Source organism: Uloborus diversus, chromosome 2, assembly GCF_026930045.1.
Source record: "Uloborus diversus isolate 005 chromosome 2, Udiv.v.3.1, whole genome shotgun sequence".
Classification (NCBI taxonomy): domain Eukaryota; kingdom Metazoa; phylum Arthropoda; class Arachnida; order Araneae; family Uloboridae; genus Uloborus; species Uloborus diversus.
Window position 1 is genome coordinate 214,448,234 of NC_072732.1, and position 10,105 is coordinate 214,458,338.

Genomic DNA, 10,105 nt, shown 5'->3' on the forward strand with positions numbered 1-10,105 from the left:
GTTCAACCGATTGTCATGAAAATCAGTATAATGATGTATTTTTTTGTTGGCGTAGCAACGCGCGTCGGGTACAGCTAGTATAATATAAGATTTCTAAACGTATTTCATTCCTTCACTGGGGAATAAATAATGAGAGGAGGAATTATACTACTGTTTCACAGAATACGGTTGACATTGCAGTTCCCTATTGGCGAGGAAATCTTATAATGGTTGCTTTTTGAATTTAGCATGCTGAGATGGTTTGCTTAAAATGCGCTTCATAATTTCAGGAAAAATATTTCTTTCGGTTCAATATGTCTGGAAACCGAAAGGTGACCCATTCTAAAGAACGTCGGATAACTATAGGAACGTTCTAATTGTTTCTGAAAAGGAAACCATTTCTGGGGAGTGTATTCCGATTAAACGGGTTCAGAACTATATTTATTGCCAAATGTGTAATGGTGACGGAAACTGTGAAAATACATGTTCTTTTTCAAACCGGTTTTCCTAGATCCTGTTTTAATAAATGAAATCGTTAAATCATTCGTCTACTGGAATTCATCTTATTAGAGCCAGTTCATAATGAATGAAATCATGCAAATAATTTTAAGCCACACAATTAAATTATTCAATTTTTGTTATTTTCAGTGTTTTTTTATTTTTGACAGTGTATTTATTTTAAAAAGCTTATTATTTTTAATTCTTTTTCTTTCTTTTTGAAAGCAATTGAAGATGTTTTTAATGAAAAGAAAAAAAAAGCTGCTTTGTTTGAAAGAGGTTGCTACTATATTTGTTCATTTATTCATTTTTTATGCATCTATTTCTTCAGACGAGCGAGGCATATTTTATTTCTAGAAATCAGGTTAAAATGTTAAAAGTTACGTTTTAAATAATTTGCCAATTTAGCTAATTTTGAGAATATTGATCCGATACTAGAAAGTCGATATTGCACTGTAAAAACGATTCAGAAACGTTCCTGGAAAATAATAGGCAGCTTATGTGCCCAATTTCTTCCAGTAACATATCTTGGAAAAAACAGGAACGTTTTCCGCTGAAAGTCAGTAACCCCTCTGAAATTAACCTTGAAACTTTCTGAAGAAGTGCGAAATCTCCCCTGTTAAAGCCGGTCATGTCTCCAGAACCTTCTGGGGAATTTAAGTAGGTTTAATGTAATGGATTAAAACCGCCCTGATTTACCAAGAACGACCACAGCTATGCAAGAAGGAACCAAGCATATATCTTGCCTGCAATTCCTGTGATGCAAAGACTGTAGCTATCCATTGACTTTTTCACTCTCATTGGGAGCTTAGTCAATCTGAACAGATCGTGAGCAACCTTAGGCCGATACACTTAATAAACACGCTCATTCAATCTTTAATCTGGTTGCTAAATGTATTTTCCACGACAGTGAAAAGTCTACACGCGTGCAACTTGTAGCGATTCAGGAAACTTTTTTGTGAAGATACTTGTTTTTACGGGGAAATAGGTGAAAACGTGTGAAATCCCGAGACGTTCCACGGAAATAACCAGTAACGTTTCGAAATTTTTTTACAGTGTGGTATACGGGAAAATACGCTCGTTTAGTTCTGGACGGAACTTCTTGTTGTATTTTTAGTGTGACAATTTTAGTTTCTCCAAACAATGTGCTTAACGCTTGTACATTATGACGCAAAAGATTTGAAGCATTTTTTGTTCCTTAAATGGGAAAACAAAGAGGAAAGGGTTTTTCCCACAGTCCCAGTCCATCGTAGAATGACTTGCGCGCATTGTTTAGATAGCCAAACGATTTTCCAGCTGCTCTCCATTCCAAGGGGAATGAAATTCTTGATGAAAAGTCGGAAGCCTTTTACGACGAAAAAGGAACGACGACTGTCTTGGAGGACATTACCGGGCCATTTGCGACGGAGGTCGGATATCATTAGAGCTACACCCTCATTTAGTTTCACCTGCGGAAGATAAAATTTTTTCATCTCTCCTTCTCTCTCCTTTTATGGCTTTCTTTTGCCACCCCATAAATCAGCTTTTCTTTTTCATAAGCCTTTCATCAGGAGCGCCATTTTCGCTGTCGTATCTATTGCATTTTCCCACATGCAGTGGACAAAAAAGCAGCATCACTTGCACCAATTGACATTTAAAGAATTTCTGGAGAAATCTGAGAACAATTTTTCTGTAATTTTAGTTACACACACACACACACACACACACACACACACATACACACACTCATATATATATTATATATATATATATATATATATATATATATATATATATATATATATATATATATATATATATATATATATATATATATATATATATATATATATATATATATATATATATATATAAATGTGTGCTTCAGCTGACGTGTTTCACAAGGACGCCCATATGTAAAATTTCAAGAGAGGGGCTCAAAAATTTTCCCCATGGTTTAGCAGAGTATTTTCCTCTTAGAAACCGATTTTAGTACAAATTAGAGATATTAAAATTTGACATTTTTAATAGCGTATTCATTAATGGCTGGAAAAGAAATTTTTATACATTTTTTCAAAGAAAAAGCACTAAAAGTAAGAAAGTTCTCCTTTCTAGGGGGGGGGGGGGGGGGGTGAGCACCCCTTGTCCCTTATATGGGCGCCCTTGATGTTTCAGTAAAAAATAAATCACCCATGCATTTAGAAGATCAGCAACAAATTGAAGAACCAAAAATGTTTTTTAGCCATCCTTCATTGTAAATAGCTGGGAATTATCTATAAACATCAGCAGTTAGTTAACATTCTGTTGTTTGTACGTGTTCACTGAGAGGGCGCTGCCACATCCCTTGCGATCAGGGACGTAACTAGGTCATTTTCGAACAGGGGCAAGACCTCGTTTCGGCGCCCCACCCCCCATAAAAAAATAATATCCGATAAACTTCATAACGTCAACACCAGGACTCCTCAACGTACATTACAGAGAAAATCAACAAAATACACACTCTCTCTCTATATATATAATTTATAATAATAATAATAGTTATAATTATAATACAAGTGAAGAATATTGAAAAGACCAAACCAAAAACCCATAGATGCGCAACGCAGCAAAACTAAAAAGCCAAGTAAATATATAAAACATACAAGCCAAATGACAAGTTTTAAACAATTTTTAAGAATAATAATGATGAGAAAAAGAAAAATACAAGCAGCAATTATTAGAAAAAGTAGGAAAGGTTGAATCCAGAGCTCATCAGCAGTGGAGGATTCAATAGGTATGGTAGAAAGACCAATAAATTAAACTACAAACTAAAAAGAGAGTATTTAAACTCCAGTACATATATGCAATACATAAAAACATACTGGACTAAACGCACCACATGGTAAACTATATACAATAAACAAGAACTTAAAAACCTAAAATTAATATCTTAAGTATAAATCTTAAATTTTATTCTAAATATCAAATTTCAACGCGAATGGAGCACAATCACGGAGGAGACGGTTACATATTAGCCAAGGATGAATTTCACACAAAATGCTATGCAACCAGGGCCGGATTAGCCATAGAGCAGAAGTAGCAAATGCTACGGGCCCCGCGCTTCTGGGGGCCCCGCGCCATCAGAAAAAATTCCAGAAAAAAAAACTACTTTCCGTACTTGAACCCGTTTAAATTTTTCTCTTTATTTATATTTTGCTTTTCTAAATGCTCGGGTAAATTAAAAATCCTATTTTTTCGCTAGATTGCTTTCCAGAAATTTCTCCCAATTGAAGTCTTAAAAACGCAATTTTAGTTTATCTTTCTTAGTGGAGGGAGAAAAAGATCCGTTGGGTCAGAAAAATTTCAAAACTGACCTAAAAATTACAATTGTAGATTGAAGAACGGAGAATTGGGTTTTCTCTGGATTTTTTTTTTCTTTTTGTCAAAATGTAGTCAATTTTAAGGTATCTTAGGAAATTTAAGGGAGTTAGGGTCCTAAAACTTTCAGCTATTCAAGCCTTCAAAAAAAAAAAAAAAAAAAAAGAAGGAAAAAAAGAAAGTTTTGGTTGTTTTATAACAATAAAGGAAAGAGAAAAGAGGGTTCTTTCCTGAAATTGTGCTTAAAACTGAAGTCAATTTCAGGCTATCTTAGGGAGGAAAGGGTTTGAGGGATCGACCCATGGTATAGCTGAAAACAAAATTTCAAGCTATGTGGGAAGATTAGAGAAAGGGATGAGAGTCTGAACTCCGCCAGAAACAATTCTGACTTTAAGTTTCAAACCGTGGTTTTAGATTATCACTGGAGACGTTATCGGGGGGGGGGGGGGGGGGGGGGTAGAATACGGGTTTGCATCGCAACATGTTAGAAACTGAAATCTTCAAGGCGCAGGCTATCTTTAGTTCTAACTTTAGGTAAAGAGTGATGCTTTGTAGCCTTTTCCCCCGAATGTTGAGAAGCTAGGAAAGAAGGTGGGTATTCTCATTTCGACTTTTTTTGAAATCTAAAAAAAATTAAGGACTTTCTCCGGAGTTTTTCAGAATTTAGACTCTAAAAACTCAAATTTAAGCAATTTTTGTTGATAGCAGGAGAAGGAGGATGCTGAAATTCTTAAAGCACAAATCCTAAAACCGTATTTTAAGGCTCTTTTTGGTGATGTTAGGCAAGAGAGGAAAAAGGGTTAACATCCAGAAATTGTTTAAAAGTGCTTTCGTCTTAAAGCTTTCGAAATTGGAGTCCTGAAAAGGTAATTATTAGTCTGCCTAAACTCTTTTTGGTTACTTAACATAATCTCAATTTATCACCCTCAAAATTTTTTACCCGTGACACGACCCGTAGATCCGGCACTGTAAAAAACAATGAGCAATTTTAAGAGATCATGATAGAAGAAAAGAAAAATATTCCTAGACTTTTTTAACTGAGCGAAATAAATGAATTGTTAAGAGAATATTATTTTTTGATGAACTAAAATAATTTTTGTGTAGAAGAAAGACTTTAAATGTCGTTTTTAATTTTTTCCTCTGAGTGGGAGGGAACTAAAAAGCTGCCCATGCCCCGAACCTAACCCCTTTCTTTTGCATCACCAAAGGTAGCCGAAAACTTTTTTTATTCGAACTTGAAATTCGGAAAAATTCAGGAAGAAAATTGTTTAACATAATCGAAAACCCGCTAAAACTGCTTTCTGGAACTTCAGTTTCGAAAAATTTCCATGGGTGTAATCTCGAGTCCGATCCCGTCCTATAACGTCTTCTAATAAAGTGCGTATTTTGGACTATAATTTCGAAAAATTTCAATGGGAGTATACCTCTGCCCCTCCAACATTGTTAACAATGGTCTAAAATGTACTTTTAAGACTTAAACTTCGAAAATATTCCGAGTTGCCTCGATCAGTGCCTGAACCCCATCCCATACTGAAACGTAACCCGCGATGGCCCATCTATCTATCACGTTTTCACAACTTCACTTTCGAGAAATTTCCGAGGGATGGCTTTCGCGAACTCCGCCCCAAAATCACTAAAGAACGTAAAAAAACACCATTTCAGAGTATATTATTTCAAGAATTTTTGCTTAAAATTGTGTTTTTAGATTAATTAACAGATAATAAATTCAAAAATTTCCCAATGGTACCTCCTTGAATACCACTCTTTCCTCTTTCTACAACATCATTAAGGATAATCTACAGTTTTATTTAGGTCTTCAACTTTAAAGAACTGTCTGAAGAGTCGCTGTGAACCCAAATTTTTTCCTTTGATCTTACCTAAGATAGGATGCAATCGCGTTCTTTGACTATAGTTTCTCCAAATAATGGCATCCGAATCTTCTCTTCCTAATATGATCAGGGGTCGTTAAAATTGAGTTTTTAGAATTGAAATATCGAAAATTTTCCGGGGGTAAACCCCGGACCCCCCTTCTTTTATATCGTCCAAAAATTGCGTTTTTGGAATTAAAAGTTCAAAACAAGCAGTAACGGGAAGACGAAGGGCATAGAAGGGGATCAAAACCATCGTTAAGCTCTAAAACTATGTCCACATTTATATATTCATGCATGTTATAAGTACACCTCCTGTCACCGTGAAGAAGTGCTATATTGTTTACTATATCATTCGAAAACGAGGGCCCCTTGGAAACATTTGCTACGGGCCCCGCGCTGGCTTAATCCGGCCCTGTATGCAACTTAAATACATATCTTGTAATGTAACTTTTCGTTATACCGTGACGGAGTACTCTTTAACCAGTAAAACAAAATGATAAATGACATTCTATTTGGTATCATTTTTGAACCGTTTCACCACCGGAAGCCACATTTAAATTAGGCAGTGAAAAAGGAGTCCGCTGCCTATAATGCCATAAGCCTTATAAATGCGACTTTTACGTAATTATAAGTTTTTATATAGCTTTATCTTATCACTGTATTGCATTTTTTATTTATTATTTTGCATACGAATTATTCAAGGAAAATAATTTTTGTATTTCCACAAGAGTAATTAACAACTGTTGCATTATTTCTTTTAAAAAATAAATTTAAAATTATAACTTCAATAAAACAGAAATATTTTCAATTATTTATTTTGAGTATTTTAACATACTACTATAAAGAACTTCGCAAGAAAAATAACAATTATCAACTACAAAAGAGCAACATATCGCAATAATACGTGAAGTAATTTTAAATCCGATAAAAAATTTAGTAGGTTTTTTGCTTTTGTTTCTTACTTGAAATTAATTGAATATTACTATAGTTGGCTTATCCTGACTTTAAGCTGACATATTACTATAGTTCGAAAGGACAGATTATCTTATTTAAACATTTATCTTAATAATTTCATGTGCAATACATTTTAAATTGTCGCAATCTGTACAGTTAAATATTAATTATTACAGCTAATTTTTATAAAGGACGCACGTCCCCCAACTCTGGTATATAGTATACATCTGAGAAACAGTTAACAGGAAAACAGAAACCTAATGTGCTTGAGATCAAAACTCTTTCTGTGTACCTTAAAAAAAAAATCTTAAAAATGTTAATATTATATGTTTTCAGTGCGCCGTCCAAGTTATTTCCATTTACAGTACCAATTCATTTATCTGAACTAACGGGGACCAAAGCAATCCGGATAACGAAAATCCGGGTAATTCGTAAAACACATTCGTTAATAAGCACACTTATCTTTTATAACAGCAAAAAACGCTGTAACAAAATTACATAGGATTGTTACTCGCAAACACTCAATCATTTATAGTTCAGGTGCTATGGTGTAGGACTGACACTCCAAATATGCCATGTTGTTTGTTAGATGACTAATTTATTGCACGTCCTATGCAGGAGTTGTGCATTTAATCAAAATAAAGAGCAAATATTTGGTACATTTACAGTTTCGATCCAGCTATCATAATTTAGAATTATCATTTCAGTGAATATATTTTTTAACTTTACAAATTTGATTTGGATAAGTCTGAATAAGCCAGATATCTGGATAAATGGGGGCAAAATAAACGAGGTTCTACTGTAATTATAAATATGCATCAAAAGTACCAAAAAAAATTTTCAAGTTTAGAGCCGTAAAAAATAGCTAATTTCTGACACATTGATTGACGTTGATGATTTAAGCATGTTTTAAATATTGTGTGGGTGGAAAAAATGTATTGAAACTAAGTCGAAAATTTCTTTTTTTTAGTTCAATTTATAACCTAAAAAACCCTAGTATTTTCTAAAGAAAAATTGACAGCCTCCCGAACTTTAAGTTGAATCTCCATTATTATAGTGCGAGATTTTTTTCCAAGAATGAGAAAAATTGTAAAATTCAACAAATTTATATTACATCATTCAAATTATATAAACAATGCCTTACTGCTCTCCTAACGACTTCAGCGTTTAACCACGATGATAAATAAGATGAAGATTGTTAGGGGGCTCTTTTTCGTGGTCTTTCGCTCTCTTCATAAATTCAGCTTCAGATAGTATTTTCGACATATTTTAAAATTGATTTAAACCTATACAAGATGAGCAAAACATATCCTGAGAACGGAATGAAAAGCAGGAAAAAAGTAAGTGATACGAGCTAGAGAAGATACTCTTTAGTGAATGATTCTGTTGGATAAAGACAGTGGCTCCAATTTTTAAGCCATGGGCTACGGCCAAGGGGACAGTGTAACGATTTTCCCTTTTAGCCCCCTCCCCCCCGTGGGGTGGGGTAGACAAGTTCTCGTCATTGTAAAAGCTGAGATTAAAACATCATGCTGAAAACTTTATGACGTTTAATTGTGAAAAAAAGACATTTGAGCATTTCCGCTGTTTTGTATTGGTGTGTACTTCCCTCAGCTTTGCTCCTATATTTCTCCTACGAGAGGGAGATTCTTAGATAAGAAAAATAAGTACTGGTCACTCTAGGAAAACACATTTATTCTATTTACTGCACCCTCCTACTCTCTCTCTCTCTCTGTCTATCTTTCCCACTCTTTATCCACATTAAACCATGCTAACTTTCTGCTAGCGGATGCTCTGCGCGTTTTTTTTTTTTGGGGGGGGGGGCGGCTTTTAATAACTTGTCCTTCTTTAAAATATTACATTTAAGAACTTATTTAGTCAGTTTAGCGCCCCCAAAATCTGGCGCCCGGGGCACGAGCCCCGTCTGCCCCCCTCTAGTTACGTCCCTGCTTGCGATCCCTCGCGACTGAACTTTGATCCTTCTGGGTGAGTTGGTTTTCTCCTCTGTGACGAGGAAAGTGTTGTTCGTGGCCTCTGAGGCGCAATATATATGGTACCCAAATGAATGAATAACATTTTCATATATCTAAGTTCAAATTAAATAATTTCAAGACTAATGCTCTCCTAACATTCATTGCTTCGTGAAGCTTTTTTTTTTTCCGACTATGTACAATAATTTGTAAATTTTCTTGAACGTATCACTTATATTCACGAAGATATAAGCATTTCTTTCAAAGGTATCAATTATGTCGGATGTTTTTGTTTCATAACGAAGAATTTTCCGTTAAACTTTACCAAACGTGCAGCATACAAAACGTGGGTAGGGGAATCATAGCTCAGACTATGCAGTTGAGAATTTCCCAGGCGGATATTTGAAGCAGATCATTTGGGCGATCGGGTGAGGGGGGGGTCATTTGATCCCCCTGGATTTCAAAAATATAATGTATACGTGCATTTTGCATTTAAGTTGGTGTTTTTTTTCCTATAAAATTTTCCTATCCATTAAGTATCCCCCTCCCCCCAACGTGTTTAAGTATACCCTTCGCTCCCCTCCCCCGAAAATTTTGAAATGACTGGCCTTATTTTTTAGGGGTTCTTGCTCCTTTTTTTTTTTTTTTTTTTTTTTTTGTGAAGGAGAGGGGTCTCCATTGCTCTTTCAGAAGATTGCGACTCCTGTCCTGAAGGTCCAATGCACTGTTTGTGCTGTTTTACAGGCAAATTTTCAGCCAAAATGAGTGTCCGAAAGATTTCCTAACACCTTTCTATCGTGATCAAATTTTAAATTTATTGTATAAATAGAATTAGAAGCTTAGGGTATGTTAATTCAGAAATATGTCTTTAAAGAGTGAATGTTAAGTGTGTCGTTCCCTTCACAGATGGCGCTGGCGTCGCAGCGGGCAGAAAAAATCTTGCACCAAATCTTTCCATTAAAACGGGGCTAGAAAATCGAGTGTCAGCTGTGCGGCAGGAAATCGATGTAGCCAATCGGAGAGCGGCACTCGCATTGTGTACATCCGGGACTGGCCCTCCCCCGCTCCCTCGTGCGCTTTGTTTCGAACATGTTTATGGAATATCGAACGGAACTTATTATGCGAAGCCCCCTTCTCTATTTATTCGTATCGGACTCACGATTCCTTCTATTTTGTGGTTCGTGATCCATTTCCGGGAGGGGGGGGGGGGGGTAGATGAAGTGGTGGCTAGTTCAGATTTGAACCGACAAAAATATTCGAATTTGGAAGAGCTGCAAATACATTTTACATTTTATTGAGATTTACGAACTTGGCCATTCATTCATTCATAAAGTAGCAGCCAATTGTTTCAAAGTGATGGAATATGGTTATTTTAACTGCTTTTCATCTCGTTCGATTTTCTTATCTTTTTTGAATATTTTTAGGAATTCATTTAAAGGTGCACGAAAATTCAAAACTACTTTGGTCGTAAAAAAATGGCTAATATACAGTTTTTCA